The following is a 16,480-nucleotide window of genomic DNA, read 5'->3' on the forward strand; positions in this document are numbered from 1 at the left end:
CTCTGTTGGTTTCATATGGTGTTTGTGTGCTGTGCGCCTAGATTCAAGGCCTGTGGATTTGAGGAAAATCAAAGTTGTTTTTGCGTTTTTTTTTTTTTTAATTTGGATTTCATGTACATTCTTTTAAATGTCGATTATTTTGCTAAATTTGAGTAAAGTGAGACCCGTTGGATAGTACCCTGGACGCCTGACGGTGTTGCCGAGTTCTGGTTTGTTTCTTAATGATCTATGAGACCCTTCATTCAGGCGGGCGCCTGTAGAGACTGGCGGCTCTGGCTGAGCAGCTGTTGAAGCGCTTTAAGGAGGTTTACTGCTGCCGGCGCTGCTTAGCCAGACTTACCTACTGTACCTTAACCTCAGGATCGGTGTCTGTGGCGCAGGAAGCCCTGGCCTGTCTACGTTTTTGAGTTGGAACCCTGATAATCCACCCGCACAACAACTGCAGGCAGAGAACATGGATCACTTCTTGTGTCTGATTCCTCTGATTTGGGATCAGCATGCTTAGTAAGGCCACGTTATTAATCCTCAGTTCCTTCTAAATTCTTGACATCTGACCACCAGCAAAAGGACGGACCCCAGAGGTCAGAGCAGTGGCGAGAGCTGAAGCGGTTCGTGGGCGTCCGCTGGACGCCGGGGCCGCGCCGCGAGGCTGCCCCCCCCTCCCCGCCCCGTGCCTGCCACCGGATGGCCTCGACCCTGGCCTCCCGGGCACCTGTCGGACTGCAGAGCCCCTTGTCCTGGCTCCCGTTGGCATCGGTCCAAGTGCAGCACCTCGTCAGAGCTCAGACCCGGCAGGTCCAGGCAGGTGTGTTCCACCCTAACTTTGACCCCAAGAGGTTGAGGAGGAGGTGCGATCCCCCCAAGCTGTGCTTCCTCGCAGCCGAGGTCACGCGCTCCACAGTCTGCTCTTCCACTTTACAGACGGTGCCCTCGGGGTCCCTCGCGCCTGCGCAGAACCACTTGACTGCGTGGCTGACTAGGTCTCCTGCACCCCAGCTTCCTGACCTTTATGGGCCTTGACTGTCACTGCCCGGACTGTGCGGAGTGTGCTCGGGTTGCCCGGTTGCCTGAAGGCCTGTAAGTGCGGTCCCTTCAGAGCCGCGGCAGCAGGCAGGAGGGCGGGCCCTCCACGAGCGGGCGTGTCCTGCGAAAGGCTTCCGGTGTCTGTCCTCGTGCCCGAGTGGTCTCCGGAGGGCCGGAGAGGATGTTTGCTGGAGCTGGGGCTGGATGGAGACCTGATGGGAGGGGCGGGCGGCGTGCGGTTGGCACACTTCATGCGCTCCCATTGGAAAAACCGGAAGGGAATGTTGAAATAGAACGTTGGCGTGAGGTCAGCAGGCAAATCAAAATTCCCACAGGTCGGTCACCCGGGCCCCCAGGTCTTCAGCCAGCATTCGGGGAGTCTGCAGAGGAAGGTGAGTGTGGTGGCATCACATTCATCTAAAGCGCGATGATCGGTTTTCCACGAAGTGGCAGGTTTGATCAAATTGACTGCTTGTCGTTAAAGGCACTCAGACGCCGTAAGAAACAGCCTTGGGATGTCATAGGGAGGGGGCCAGTTGCTGTGCTGTATTCTGTTTGCTGCTCTATCTGGGGGCTGCACGATGTCTGCATACAGTATGGAGGGGGAAAGGGCATCAGTACCAAACAATAACCTTTTTTCTACAACATCCAAAACTGGTATGAGGCTCTGTTATCTACAGATGGTGATTGGTTAAACTATTTTCATAGAACAGTTCTGTTTTTATTCACTTTCTGGTAACTTCTGTAGGCCCTGGTTCAAGGACTTAGCATTGCGTCTCATGTACATCTTTTTCTTAAATGTTCTTTGCCATTTCTGGAATTGTCCTTGGTTTTTCCTTAGCTCATAGGTCATAGATGCAGAAATATTGTAGTATTTAAGGCATCCGCATCAAGCATCAAATGGCTTTGCATCCAGAAAAACATTTAACAGTAACTCAGTTTGAAGCACCAAGCATGTGTAACATGGCTCTATAAAATATAATAAACGCATAATATTGTTAAGCTTTTTAATGCCTGTGGTTCTTGTTTGTTCCTCAGTCTCCAAGCCACCTGTTTTCCTGAGTTTCATTACACAGTACAGCTGGCCGTAAGGTCCCGCTTGGTCTGACGGCGGCCTCAGCTGCCCAGGGCAGATCCTTGTGGGTTTCCTTCTGGCACAGGAATGGGAACTCCTAGGATTCAGTCTCTCTTGTGTTAAGAAATGCTTTCATAACATAACCTCAGCTCCAGGATGGACTAATGGGCCAGAAGGAGTTTAAATGAGAACCTCACCCACTTTTCTTTTTTTTTTTAAGAATTCAGAACCTTTAAGACCCAGAGCATGGTTTCAGGCCTTGGTAAACAGCAACATTATTATAATTTGTCGTTTTTCTTTTCTGGGGTGTTTTTTGGCCATGTGGCATGTGGGATCCTAGTTCCCAGACCAGGGATCGAACCTGTGCCCGCTGCAGTGGAAGCGCGGAGTCTTAACCACTGGACCGCCAGGGAAGTCCCTTCACCCACTTTCTAGAAAGCACAGCCAAATGAATTTCTCATGCACTTGGGTCCGTGACCCTCACTCAGTGTTAGTTCTGGAAGCTTCTGTGCCAAAAAGAAAAGCTTACTAAAACTGGGATAGACTCTATAACACTTGGTAAATATACGGAGAGCTAGACAGGATTGAGGGACTGGCGAGCGAAATACTCCCCCACCCTCACCCAGCTAGGCTCCTGTGACTGATGTACTGCAGATCGAGGTTTATTATTACCCCTTAATTCATGTGACTTTGCTTCCTCTTTGTTAATGATGGAGGGGCTGCTGACAGAATGTGGCTGAGGGGGCACGTCCAGGCCCGCCCACATGAGGCCCAGACTGCTGAGTGGAGGGCCGAGGCCGAGCTGAGCCGAGAAGCAGCCGTGGTGAAAAGCTGTGCGCGCATCTTCAGGTTTGAGCTGGGAAGGACCTCGGGTTGTTGAGGGCTTTGGCGTTGCTTGCTGTGGGCACCCCCAGGTAACACTGAGGCCAACGTCCCTCCTTTGCACGTGCCTGTACCTCCACCCAGTGAAACTACCATTCGTTGAGAGCTGTGCCCGGCATTGTGAACACCATTTCAGTCATTTCTCCAAACTGCCCGTGGAGGAATTCCACAGATCACCCCATGCCATGGATGAGAGGGGCACTGGTGAGGGTTCGGGCAGCCGCAGGCCAAAACCCAGGCTGCCTGGCTCCCGGCGGCGCTCTGTCTGCCCCAGAACCCTCAGCCTGAGTTCACCTCCAACCCCCTTTCAAAGAAGCCCTGGTCCCTGTCTGTGGCGGACGCCATGGCCTCTGGGCTCCCAGCTAGGCAGCCTCTCTGGCTCTTAGAAGAGAGCCTCTCCTGGTCTTGGATCTGGCTCTCCCGGGGGCGGGGGGGGCACTCCCACTGACAGCAGTTTTTCAGCTCCTAGATCTGGCCCCAGCTGCTCCTCTCCGGCCTGCCATCACTGCCGTGCCAGGCTCCAGCGTGGGAGTTGTCACCGCACCGGAACCTCCAGTGACTCCCTGCTTGTACCCGGTAAAACCCTAAGCCCCAGCCCCGACCTAGTTTTCCAGCCTCTCGCCTCCCTCTCGGAGTTGTTCATTTCCAGAGCTTCCCTGTCCTTGAATTGCCAGGTTTGCTCATTCAGCTGAGCACCCGTGATGCGTCATGCCCTGTTTCAGGTGCTGATGGGACCGCACCAACTAACGGGACTAGTGTTACATCTAGTAGAGGAGATGGTGGCGAGAGATGACAAAAGTGCTGTGAAAGAAAAGAGAGGAAGGGGCTGGGGAGGGAGGGCAGCCTCAGGGCAGGAGGCCCCCGAGGAAGGGTGTGCCTGCCTGGCCGGAAGCGACCTGGGCCAAGCCGCCTCTCTTCCATCGCCTTCTGCAGCGTGTTGCTTATGTACCGGATCCCCCGAGTGTCCCCGGAGCTCGTGGCCAGAGACCCTCTCCAGCTCTGCCCACCCCTCCCCCGCACCCCAGGCTCTGCCATGGCGAGGTCAGGCTCTGGTCCCAGGTCCCACGCTGGCTCGCACCTCCGGCTTTGGAGCAGCCCGGCCGTGGGGGGGCCGCGGGTGGGGCGGGGGTCGCGTCCCGGCTGGTGGGGACAGGTGCGCGCGTGCGCGGCGTCGAGGTGCCAGGACCCCGAAAGCCAGCTCCCCTGGAGACGCCTGGCCGTTTCGGGAGCCCGAGCGCCGTGGGAAGCTTAGGGGGCCCTGCGCCTCGGCACCCCACGGCCCCCCGTGCCCGCCACGGACACCCTGCCGGGGGCGAGGGGGCTCACTCATCCTCCAGCGCCCCCTCGGTGCAGCCTGCAGGTGGACCCCAACCCGGGCCAGGGGGAGGGGACACGGTGCTTGGAAAGGCCTTGGCATTCGACCAACGCGAAGGGCGCATGACCTTGGGCCTCGGGAGCTTCGTCTTCCTCGACGGAAGATGGGAGGCCTGCTCCACCGTGGGGGGCGCGGCAGGGGGGCCAGGGGCCAGCCTCGGAGAGTCCCGGCGGAGGAGGCGCCTGCCCACCAGGGACCAAAGGGAGGAGGGGAGTGGGCGCTCGGCTGGCCCCCAGGGGAGGCCGGGGGCGGAGGGCGTCGGGGGGTCATCTGAGCAAGGCCTGGGGCTGGGAGGGCTCCTGGCACACGCCCAGACCAGGAAGAGGGTGGTGCCTGCCCGTGGAGGGTCCCGGGAGGCCTGGCCACCTTGGCTGAAGTCAGGACCTGTATCGGGAGCGGGGGAGATGCTGAGGCTTCAGTGAGGGGGGCGTGGGAGCCCCCCAGGCCGGTGCTCCTTCCGTGGGCCAGGGGGCGGGGCTGCTCATCGTCCCTTCCCGCCCCCCCCGAGCCCCGCTCTGCTGCAGTCACCCCCTTCTAGTGCCAGGCCACCTGCTCCCCACCACCCCTGGTGACCTCAGCATCTGTCCTAGGATGGTCCACCCCCGTCTGGCCTGTCTGTTCCTTGGCTTCTTCCTCCTGCTGACCCCACCCCTGAATGCCACTGCCACGGCTGCCCCCAGACTGCCCGTCTTCACTGACACCCGCCCCCCAGTCTGTCCCTGGGCGTCCGGATTGCCATTCCTGCCTCTCAGCCTGCAGGCTGCCAGCAGGTCACCCGCCGCCATTCGGCCGCTCAACCCCACGTCCGGCTTCACTCTCTCCTGCGTCCTTGCCTTCCCTCCCTCACCCCTGACTCGCCTGGCAAAACCCAACCTGGAAGCTGCGTGTGTGTGTGCGTGTGTGTGTGCGTGTGTGTGTGTGTGTGTCTCTCTCTCTCTGTGTGTGTGTCTGTGTGTGTGTGTGTGTGTGTGTGTGTGTGTGTCAGGAGGCGGGCCACAAAGGGCTGAGCAAGGGTCTGCACAGGCTCAGCTCCCAGCAGCCTCGTGTGTGTGTGTGTGTGTGTGTGTGTGTCTGTCTGTCTGTCTCTGTGTGTGTGTGTGTGTGAGATGGGTCACAAAGGGCTGAGCAAGGGTCTGCACAGGCTCAGCTCCCAGCAGCCTTAGCTAGTGTGCCCTGGTCACGGTGGACACTGCCTCCCCCAGGGAGCCCGGGTGGGTGCCATGAGGTCAGGGTCTGGGCACCAACGCAGCAAGGGAGTTGAGACCAAGGCTCACGCAGAGTGGGTGCTGGCCTGTCCCAGGCTCCTCTGCTACTTGAACTGCCACTCCAACCGCGGAACTTGACGAGTCGGCTGCCAGGAGTTGGTGGGGCGGGTAGGGTGGGAGCCCAGGCTGATCCTGGCTCCTGTGACGCTCCCGCCAGTGGGTGGAGGACGGCCGTCGCCGTGAGGGCTGTGGGCCCATAGGGCCTGGGGCTCTGGCCTTGTGACCCTGGACAGGGTCCCCCCCCACCCCGCTGGTGTCCTCTGTTGGGCTCTTGGGAGCATTAGAGGGGGTGTGTGTGCAAAGGGCTGATCCGTTGTTCCTGCAGTCACAAGAACCCGCCCCCCATGGGGGAGCCATGAAGGCCCCAGCTGTGTGTGTGGGGCAAGGGGCTTTTGACCAGGAGAAATGACGAAATACGTGAAGGCGGGCCAGGTCGGGCCAGTGAGGACTGTCAGGAGGAGGGGCATGCTTCGTGCACTGCCTGTGCCTGAGGCCCAAAGGGATAAAAAAAGGAAAAGGAGAGGCGCGAAGGGGCAGGGGAGGAGGATGCACTTCCCCACGCCGGCCTCGTGCTGCCGAGATCGGGGAAAACGGTTTGGTGGGTTGACTCGGGGTTTCCCTCAAACTGCATGGGGACTTCAACCTGTCTCCCTTCATTCCCCAGTGGCCCCGCCCACCTGCCACTGGCACCCTCCCTTCCCAGCCTGGAACTGCCCTTTGGCTCAGGTGCCCCCACCCAGGCTTGCCTCCTCTTGCCCAGTGTAGCCCACTCACCTCACAGCCTCCTGGGGGGTCTTTAAGGCATGACCCAGATTACCCCCCACCCCGGGCAAAACCTGCCAGCTCCTTACCGGGTCGTGCCGCATTTGGCTGCAAATGACAGAGAAACCAAGGAAGAGGGTGTGTGACTGGCCTTCTCCAGGCCAGGCTGGTTCGGTGGCCCACCAAGGCCACGGGGCCAGCTCTGTCCCCACTGCACCTGCAGGCATCCTGTCCCCATTTCATCAGTAAAAGGGGGCAGGGTCAGAGGGCAAGGGATGTGTCACAGCTGCGTGTGTCCCTTTCACAAAGCTTTCTCAGAAGCCCCAGCCCCAGCTTTCATCTCACTGGCAGGATCTGGGACCCATGGCCACCTGTAGCTGCAAGGGAGTCTGGAAAGGTGATTTTTTTTTTTTTTTTTTTTTTTTTTTTTTTTTTTTTTCTGGACACACCGAAGCACGGAACAAACTGGGATTCCAGGCGCCTGGGAGCGTCTGCCACGCCGCCCTTCCTTCCCGTCCACCCTCCCAGGCCTTGGCTAAATAGGCCCCCTCATTTCCAGCCTCACTGTCCCTCTGTGGCCTGGTCAGCTGTTGCCCTTCCTCCAAGACTGTTCAGCTGTCTCCGCCTAGTTACTGTCCCAAGTGTAGCTGAAAGAATAAAGTAAGGAACGGTCACCCAATGAAAGGCCATGCAACTGTTAACAAAAACATGGCCAACTGGAACCCAATGATAAGGAAAGATGTCTGTTGTCGGTTGAATTGAGTCCCCTGAACAGACATGTTGAGGTCCTCACCCCAGGTGCCTGTGAATGTGACCTTATTTGGAAATGGTCTTTGCAGGTGTGATTGGTTAGGTCATCCAGGAGCAGGTGGGCCCTTAGGCCAACGCCTGGTGTCCTTTTAAAAAGAGAAGACAGGGCTTCCCTGGTGGCGCAGTGGTTGCGCGTCCGCCTGCCGATGCAGGGGAACCGGGTTCGCGCCCCGGTCTGGGAGGACCCCACGTGCCGCGGGAGCTGAAGCGGTTCGTGGGCGTCCGCTGGACGCCGGGGCCGCGCCGCGAGGCTGCCCCCCCCCTCCCCGCCCCGTGCCTGCCACCGGATGGCCTCGACCCTGGCCTCCCGCGCACCTGTCGGACTGCAGAGCCCCTTGTCCTGGCTCCCGTTGGCATCGGTCCAAGTGCAGCACCTCGTCAGAGCTCAGACCCGGCAGGTCCAGGCAGGTGTGTTCCACCCTAACTTTGACCCCAAGAGGTTGAGGAGGAGGTGCGATCCCCCCAAGCTGTGCTTCCTCGCAGCCGAGGTCACGCGCTCCACAGTCTGCTCTTCCACTTTACAGACGGTGCCCTCGGGGTCCCTCGCGCCTGCGCAGAACCACTTGACTGCGTGGCTGACTAGGTCTCCTGCACCCCAGCTTCCTGACCTTTATGGGCCTTGACTGTCACTGCCCGGACTGTGCGGAGTGTGCTCGGGTTGCCCGGTTGCCTGAAGGCCTGTAAGTGCGGTCCCTTCAGAGCCGCGGCAGCAGGCAGGAGGGCGGGCCCTCCACGAGCGGGCGTGTCCTGCGAAAGGCTTCCGGTGTCTGTCCTCGTGCCCGAGTGGTCTCCGGAGGGCCGGAGAGGATGTTTGCTGGAGCTGGGGCTGGATGGAGACCTGATGGGAGGGGCGGGCGGCGTGCGGTTGGCACACTTCATGCGCTCCCATTGGAAAAACCGGAAGGGAATGTTGAAATAGAACGTTGGCGTGAGGTCAGCAGGCAAATCAAAATTCCCACAGGTCGGTCACCCGGGCCCCCAGGTCTTCAGCCAGCATTCGGGGAGTCTGCAGAGGAAGGTGAGTGTGGTGGCATCACATTCATCTAAAGCGCGATGATCGGTTTTCCACGAAGTGGCAGGTTTGATCAAATTGACTGCTTGTCGTTAAAGGCACTCAGACGCCGTAAGAAACAGCCTTGGGATGTCATAGGGAGGGGGCCAGTTGCTGTGCTGTATTCTGTTTGCTGCTCTATCTGGGGGCTGCACGATGTCTGCATACAGTATGGAGGGGGAAAGGGCATCAGTACCAAACAATAACCTTTTTTCTACAACATCCAAAACTGGTATGAGGCTCTGTTATCTACAGATGGTGATTGGTTAAACTATTTTCATAGAACAGTTCTGTTTTTATTCACTTTCTGGTAACTTCTGTAGGCCCTGGTTCAAGGACTTAGCATTGCGTCTCATGTACATCTTTTTCTTAAATGTTCTTTGCCATTTCTGGAATTGTCCTTGGTTTTTCCTTAGCTCATAGGTCATAGATGCAGAAATATTGTAGTATTTAAGGCATCCGCATCAAGCATCAAATGGCTTTGCATCCAGAAAAACATTTAACAGTAACTCAGTTTGAAGCACCAAGCATGTGTAACATGGCTCTATAAAATATAATAAACGCATAATATTGTTAAGCTTTTTAATGCCTGTGGTTCTTGTTTGTTCCTCAGTCTCCAAGCCACCTGTTTTCCTGAGTTTCATTACACAGTACAGCTGGCCGTAAGGTCCCGCTTGGTCTGACGGCGGCCTCAGCTGCCCAGGGCAGATCCTTGTGGGTTTCCTTCTGGCACAGGAATGGGAACTCCTAGGATTCAGTCTCTCTTGTGTTAAGAAATGCTTTCATAACATAACCTCAGCTCCAGGATGGACTAATGGGCCAGAAGGAGTTTAAATGAGAACCTCACCCACTTTTCTTTTTTTTTTTAAGAATTCAGAACCTTTAAGACCCAGAGCATGGTTTCAGGCCTTGGTAAACAGCAACATTATTATAATTTGTCGTTTTTCTTTTCTGGGGTGTTTTTTGGCCATGTGGCATGTGGGATCCTAGTTCCCAGACCAGGGATCGAACCTGTGCCCGCTGCAGTGGAAGCGCGGAGTCTTAACCACTGGACCGCCAGGGAAGTCCCTTCACCCACTTTCTAGAAAGCACAGCCAAATGAATTTCTCATGCACTTGGGTCCGTGACCCTCACTCAGTGTTAGTTCTGGAAGCTTCTGTGCCAAAAAGAAAAGCTTACTAAAACTGGGATAGACTCTATAACACTTGGTAAATATACGGAGAGCTAGACAGGATTGAGGGACTGGCGAGCGAAATACTCCCCCACCCTCACCCAGCTAGGCTCCTGTGACTGATGTACTGCAGATCGAGGTTTATTATTACCCCTTAATTCATGTGACTTTGCTTCCTCTTTGTTAATGATGGAGGGGCTGCTGACAGAATGTGGCTGAGGGGGCACGTCCAGGCCCGCCCACATGAGGCCCAGACTGCTGAGTGGAGGGCCGAGGCCGAGCTGAGCCGAGAAGCAGCCGTGGTGAAAAGCTGTGCGCGCATCTTCAGGTTTGAGCTGGGAAGGACCTCGGGTTGTTGAGGGCTTTGGCGTTGCTTGCTGTGGGCACCCCCAGGTAACACTGAGGCCAACGTCCCTCCTTTGCACGTGCCTGTACCTCCACCCAGTGAAACTACCATTCGTTGAGAGCTGTGCCCGGCATTGTGAACACCATTTCAGTCATTTCTCCAAACTGCCCGTGGAGGAATTCCACAGATCACCCCATGCCATGGATGAGAGGGGCACTGGTGAGGGTTCGGGCAGCCGCAGGCCAAAACCCAGGCTGCCTGGCTCCCGGCGGCGCTCTGTCTGCCCCAGAACCCTCAGCCTGAGTTCACCTCCAACCCCCTTTCAAAGAAGCCCTGGTCCCTGTCTGTGGCGGACGCCATGGCCTCTGGGCTCCCAGCTAGGCAGCCTCTCTGGCTCTTAGAAGAGAGCCTCTCCTGGTCTTGGATCTGGCTCTCCCGGGGGGGGGGGGGGCACTCCCACTGACAGCAGTTTTTCAGCTCCTAGATCTGGCCCCAGCTGCTCCTCTCCGGCCTGCCATCACTGCCGTGCCAGGCTCCAGCGTGGGAGTTGTCACCGCACCGGAACCTCCAGTGACTCCCTGCTTGTACCCGGTAAAACCCTAAGCCCCAGCCCCGACCTAGTTTTCCAGCCTCTCGCCTCCCTCTCGGAGTTGTTCATTTCCAGAGCTTCCCTGTCCTTGAATTGCCAGGTTTGCTCATTCAGCTGAGCACCCGTGATGCGTCATGCCCTGTTTCAGGTGCTGATGGGACCGCACCAACTAACGGGACTAGTGTTACATCTAGTAGAGGAGATGGTGGCGAGAGATGACAAAAGTGCTGTGAAAGAAAAGAGAGGAAGGGGCTGGGGAGGGAGGGCAGCCTCAGGGCAGGAGGCCCCCGAGGAAGGGTGTGCCTGCCTGGCCGGAAGCGACCTGGGCCAAGCCGCCTCTCTTCCATCGCCTTCTGCAGCGTGTTGCTTATGTACCGGATCCCCCGAGTGTCCCCGGAGCTCGTGGCCAGAGACCCTCTCCAGCTCTGCCCACCCCTCCCCCGCACCCCAGGCTCTGCCATGGCGAGGTCAGGCTCTGGTCCCAGGTCCCACGCTGGCTCGCACCTCCGGCTTTGGAGCAGCCCGGCCGTGGGGGGGCCGCGGGTGGGGCGGGGGTCGCGTCCCGGCTGGTGGGGACAGGTGCGCGCGTGCGCGGCGTCGAGGTGCCAGGACCCCGAAAGCCAGCTCCCCTGGAGACGCCTGGCCGTTTCGGGAGCCCGAGCGCCGTGGGAAGCTTAGGGGGCCCTGCGCCTCGGCACCCCACGGCCCCCCGTGCCCGCCACGGACACCCTGCCGGGGGCGAGGGGGCTCACTCATCCTCCAGCGCCCCCTCGGTGCAGCCTGCAGGTGGACCCCAACCCGGGCCAGGGGGAGGGGACACGGTGCTTGGAAAGGCCTTGGCATTCGACCAACGCGAAGGGCGCATGACCTTGGGCCTCGGGAGCTTCGTCTTCCTCGACGGAAGATGGGAGGCCTGCTCCACCGTGGGGGGCGCGGCAGGGGGGCCAGGGGCCAGCCTCGGAGAGTCCCGGCGGAGGAGGCGCCTGCCCACCAGGGACCAAAGGGAGGAGGGGAGTGGGCGCTCGGCTGGCCCCCAGGGGAGGCCGGGGGCGGAGGGCGTCGGGGGGTCATCTGAGCAAGGCCTGGGGCTGGGAGGGCTCCTGGCACACGCCCAGACCAGGAAGAGGGTGGTGCCTGCCCGTGGAGGGTCCCGGGAGGCCTGGCCACCTTGGCTGAAGTCAGGACCTGTATCGGGAGCGGGGGAGATGCTGAGGCTTCAGTGAGGGGGGCGTGGGAGCCCCCCAGGCCGGTGCTCCTTCCGTGGGCCAGGGGGCGGGGCTGCTCATCGTCCCTTCCCGCCCCCCCCGAGCCCCGCTCTGCTGCAGTCACCCCCTTCTAGTGCCAGGCCACCTGCTCCCCACCACCCCTGGTGACCTCAGCATCTGTCCTAGGATGGTCCACCCCCGTCTGGCCTGTCTGTTCCTTGGCTTCTTCCTCCTGCTGACCCCACCCCTGAATGCCACTGCCACGGCTGCCCCCAGACTGCCCGTCTTCACTGACACCCGCCCCCCAGTCTGTCCCTGGGCGTCCGGATTGCCATTCCTGCCTCTCAGCCTGCAGGCTGCCAGCAGGTCACCCGCCGCCATTCGGCCGCTCAACCCCACGTCCGGCTTCTCTCTCTCCTGCGTCCTTGCCTTCCCTCCCTCACCCCTGACTCGCCTGGCAAAACCCAACCTGGAAGCTGCGTGTGTGTGTGCGTGTGTGTGTGCGTGTGTGTGTGTGTGTGTCTCTCTCTCTCTGTGTGTGTGTCTGTGTGTGTGTGTGTGTGTGTGTGTGTGTGTGTCAGGAGGCGGGTCACAAAGGGCTGAGCAAGGGTCTGCACAGGCTCAGCTCCCAGCAGCCTCGTGTGTGTGTGTGTGTGTGTGTGTGTGTGTGTGTGTGTGTCATGGGTCACAAAGGGCTGAGCAAGGGTCTGCACAGGCTCAGCTCCCAGCAGCCTTAGCTAGTGTGCCCTGGTCACGGTGGACACTGCCTCCCCCAGGGAGCCCGGGTGGGTGCCATGAGGTCAGGGTCTGGGCACCAACGCAGCAAGGGAGTTGAGACCAAGGCTCACGCAGAGTGGGTGCTGGCCTGTCCCAGGCTCCTCTGCTACTTGAACTGCCACTCCAACCGCGGAACTTGACGAGTCGGCTGCCAGGAGTTGGTGGGGCGGGTAGGGTGGGAGCCCAGGCTGATCCTGGCTCCTGTGACGCTCCCGCCAGTGGGTGGAGGACGGCCGTCGCCGTGAGGGCTGTGGGCCCATAGGGCCTGGGGCTCTGGCCTTGTGACCCTGGACAGGGTCCCCCCCCACCCCGCTGGTGTCCTCTGTTGGGCTCTTGGGAGCATTAGAGGGGGTGTGTGTGCAAAGGGCTGATCCGTTGTTCCTGCAGTCACAAGAACCCGCCCCCCATGGGGGAGCCATGAAGGCCCCAGCTGTGTGTGTGGGGCAAGGGGCTTTTGACCAGGAGAAATGACGAAATACGTGAAGGCGGGCCAGGTCGGGCCAGTGAGGACTGTCAGGAGGAGGGGCATGCTTCGTGCACTGCCTGTGCCTGAGGCCCAAAGGGATAAAAAAAGGAAAAGGAGAGGCGCGAAGGGGCAGGGGAGGAGGATGCACTTCCCCACGCCGGCCTCGTGCTGCCGAGATCGGGGAAAACGGTTTGGTGGGTTGACTCGGGGTTTCCCTCAAACTGCATGGGGACTTCAACCTGTCTCCCTTCATTCCCCAGTGGCCCCGCCCACCTGCCACTGGCACCCTCCCTTCCCAGCCTGGAACTGCCCTTTGGCTCAGGTGCCCCCACCCAGGCTTGCCTCCTCTTGCCCAGTGTAGCCCACTCACCTCACAGCCTCCTGGGGGGTCTTTAAGGCATGACCCAGATTACCCCCCACCCCGGGCAAAACCTGCCAGCTCCTTACCGGGTCGTGCCGCATTTGGCTGCAAATGACAGAGAAACCAAGGAAGAGGGTGTGTGACTGGCCTTCTCCAGGCCAGGCTGGTTCGGTGGCCCACCAAGGCCACGGGGCCAGCTCTGTCCCCACTGCACCTGCAGGCATCCTGTCCCCATTTCATCAGTAAAAGGGGGCAGGGTCAGAGGGCAAGGGATGTGTCACAGCTGCGTGTGTCCCTTTCACAAAGCTTTCTCAGAAGCCCCAGCCCCAGCTTTCATCTCACTGGCAGGATCTGGGACCCATGGCCACCTGTAGCTGCAAGGGAGTCTGGAAAGGTGATTTTTTTTTTTTTTTTTTTTTTTTTTTTTTTTTTTTTTTCTGGACACACCGAAGCACGGAACAAACTGGGATTCCAGGCGCCTGGGAGCGTCTGCCACGCCGCCCTTCCTTCCCGTCCACCCTCCCAGGCCTTGGCTAAATAGGCCCCCTCATTTCCAGCCTCACTGTCCCTCTGTGGCCTGGTCAGCTGTTGCCCTTCCTCCAAGACTGTTCAGCTGTCTCCGCCTAGTTACTGTCCCAAGTGTAGCTGAAAGAATAAAGTAAGGAACGGTCACCCAATGAAAGGCCATGCAACTGTTAACAAAAACATGGCCAACTGGAACCCAATGATAAGGAAAGATGTCTGTTGTCGGTTGAATTGAGTCCCCTGAACAGACATGTTGAGGTCCTCACCCCAGGTGCCTGTGAATGTGACCTTATTTGGAAATGGTCTTTGCAGGTGTGATTGGTTAGGTCATCCAGGAGCAGGTGGGCCCTTAGGCCAACGCCTGGTGTCCTTTTAAAAAGAGAAGACAGGGCTTCCCTGGTGGCGCAGTGGTTGCGCGTCCGCCTGCCGATGCAGGGGAACCGGGTTCGCGCCCCGGTCTGGGAGGACCCCACGTGCCGCGGCCCAAGTGTAGCTGAAAGAATAAAGTAAGGAACGGTCACCCAATGAAAGGCCATGCAACTGTTAACAAAAACATGGCCAACTGGAACCCAATGATAAGGAAAGATGTCTGTTGTCGGTTGAATTGAGTCCCCTGAACAGACATGTTGAGGTCCTCACCCCAGGTGCCTGTGAATGTGACCTTATTTGGAAATGGTCTTTGCAGGTGTGATTGGTTAGGTCATCCAGGAGCAGGTGGGCCCTTAGGCCAACGCCTGGTGTCCAAAAAAAAAGAGAAGACAGGGAATTCCCCGGCCGTCCAGTGGTTAGGATGCCCGCTTTCACTGCCGGGGGCCCAGGTTCAATCCCTGGTTGGGGAACTAAGATCCTGCAAGCCGAGCGGTTCCGGGGTGGGACTGGGGAGAGAAGACGGAGACCCACAGGGGAAAAGGGCACATGAAGATGGAGGCAGACACTGGAGCAATGTGCTTACAAGCCAAGGATTGCTGGCCACCAGGTGCTGGAAGAGGCCAGGAAAGATTCTCCCTCAGAACCTCCAGACACCCGGATTTCACACTTCTGGCCTCCAGAACTTAAGAGAACAAATCTCTGTTGTTTTAGCCACACAATCTGTGGGCCGTTGTTATGGCAGCCCTGGGAAACTGCTACAATCTCCAAGATAATTGTCAACTGAAAAAAGCAAAGAACAGAACGGTCAGTACCTGGGCCATGCTTTGCGGGAGCGTGGATGTTCTCACGTGTCGGGACTCGCCTGGGACGTGCCGGGAGGTCCTCCAGGAGCCGGGAGGGGTGCACGGCTGGGAGGAGGCGGGGACCCGGGTTTTCTCTTCGCAGCACAGCCTGGGTTCTGTTTGCATTTTTTACTTTGTACCATGTTAATATAGTATTCATTGCAAATAAAACAAGTAAAAATTCAAATCAGGGAGAAAATAAAATGTCAAAAAATCCATACAAACCCTACACCTCTCCCAACCCCTCCTCCCGCCTGAGTTTTTGGTAACGTTTAACCATCGCAGCATGGGCGGGAGCGGGGGACCCTGGGCTTTAGCAATTGCCTGGTTTCTTTCAGAGGGAAGAGAAGTGAGAGAGAGGCCAGAGGAACGTCACCGGGGAAGGAGCTGCTGCCTGGGACCCGGGGGTCAGGGGGAACACCGCTGGGTTAACAGAGCCTGTGACGTGACTGAGGACACCCTGCCCGGGGTCACCAGCCAGCCCCTTCCTTCACGCCCTCCTGTGCCCGGAAGCTGCAGACAAGCCTGACGTCACAGGCTGATGCTGGGGATTCAACGGGGTGTGAAGGCACAGGAGAGCTGGCCCCCTCCTGGAGCGGAAGCTGGGCCCTCTCTCCTGCCCTCCTCCGCAGGCGGGCGGGGGCTTCTGGCTCAGCAGTTGGAAGGAGAGTCCAGGCTGGTAGCTGTGGACACTCAGCGTGTCCAGGATTGACTGCAGGAGGCTGGGCAGAAGTGGGGGTGGACAGACATGAAGACACTCCTTTGGCAAGCGAGGCTTCCTCCAGGAAGCCCTCTCGGACCACTTAGGTTGGGCTAGGTCTCACCTCAGAGGGGCAGGTCCACTCGCCCTTCAGAGCTCCACTCAGACCTCCCCTCCTCCGGGAGGCCAAGTCTGGCCTCAGCTAGTGTCCCCTGAGCCCTCCCACCTCAGTACTTCCAGAGAGCTCCTAGCACACGCCGCCTGCCCTGCCCAGCTGGAGGATGGGCGGGGACCAGGCCTCCCATCACCAGGTCACAACAGACACGGAGAAGCGCTTGCGGCCTGGCTGAGACCGTGCTCAGCATGTTGTGTCCTCACGCCTCCATTAGCCCCATTTTGTAGATGAGGAAACCGAGGGTCTGGAGGTACCCCGTAGCTGGCCCAGGTCACGGAGACCACCACCATGCTGGCCCCTCTGACTCCAGTGTCGGGGTGGGACTGAGACCTCTTCCTCTATGATACACAAAGCCCCACTGTCTTAAAAAAACAAGGAACACTTTATTCCCTCGGCGGTTTCTGTACAACAACGATGCCACGTGTACAGGGTGGGAGTCCTGTCCTTCCTTGAGCGCAGCCTGCCTCCTGGGAGAGCTTATCGCTTTGCCCAAGAGGCTGAGTGCCACTCGGGGCAAAGGAGGCCACAGTCACCTCCAACTTGTGTAAAAGCATCCTCCTCCCCGCCCATTCTCACGGCCAGGATGTCCTGGATGCGCCCGGGCTGCCCTGAGCTCACACCACAGCCCTGCTTCTAGTGACAGCCCCTGGAGCGTGGGCTCAGATGCCCTTCGGCCTGGAGGGGCCCAAACTGGCGGCACCTGTGCCCACT

At 58.8% G+C, this 16,480-nt stretch overlaps 2 long non-coding RNA genes across 2 annotated transcripts; both read left to right on the plus strand.

The window, feature by feature from the left end:
- The first annotated feature begins 2,814 nt into the window (after positions 1 to 2,814).
- LOC114487167 (uncharacterized) lies at positions 2,815 to 7,061 on the plus strand. The gene is made up of 3 exons (XR_003681973.1): positions 2,815 to 2,947; positions 3,443 to 3,556; positions 6,837 to 7,061. It is a non-coding gene; the product is annotated as an uncharacterized lncRNA (long non-coding RNA).
- A 2,548-nt stretch (positions 7,062 to 9,609) lies between these two features.
- On the plus strand, positions 9,610 to 13,835 carry LOC114487243 (uncharacterized). Its single transcript, XR_003682187.1, has 3 exons — positions 9,610 to 9,742; positions 10,238 to 10,351; positions 13,611 to 13,835. It is a non-coding gene; the product is annotated as an uncharacterized lncRNA (long non-coding RNA).
- The last annotated feature ends 2,645 nt before the right edge of the window (positions 13,836 to 16,480 follow it).

This window comes from Physeter macrocephalus, chromosome 11, assembly GCF_002837175.3.
Source record: "Physeter macrocephalus isolate SW-GA chromosome 11, ASM283717v5, whole genome shotgun sequence".
Taxonomy (NCBI): Eukaryota; Metazoa; Chordata; class Mammalia; order Artiodactyla; family Physeteridae; genus Physeter; species Physeter macrocephalus.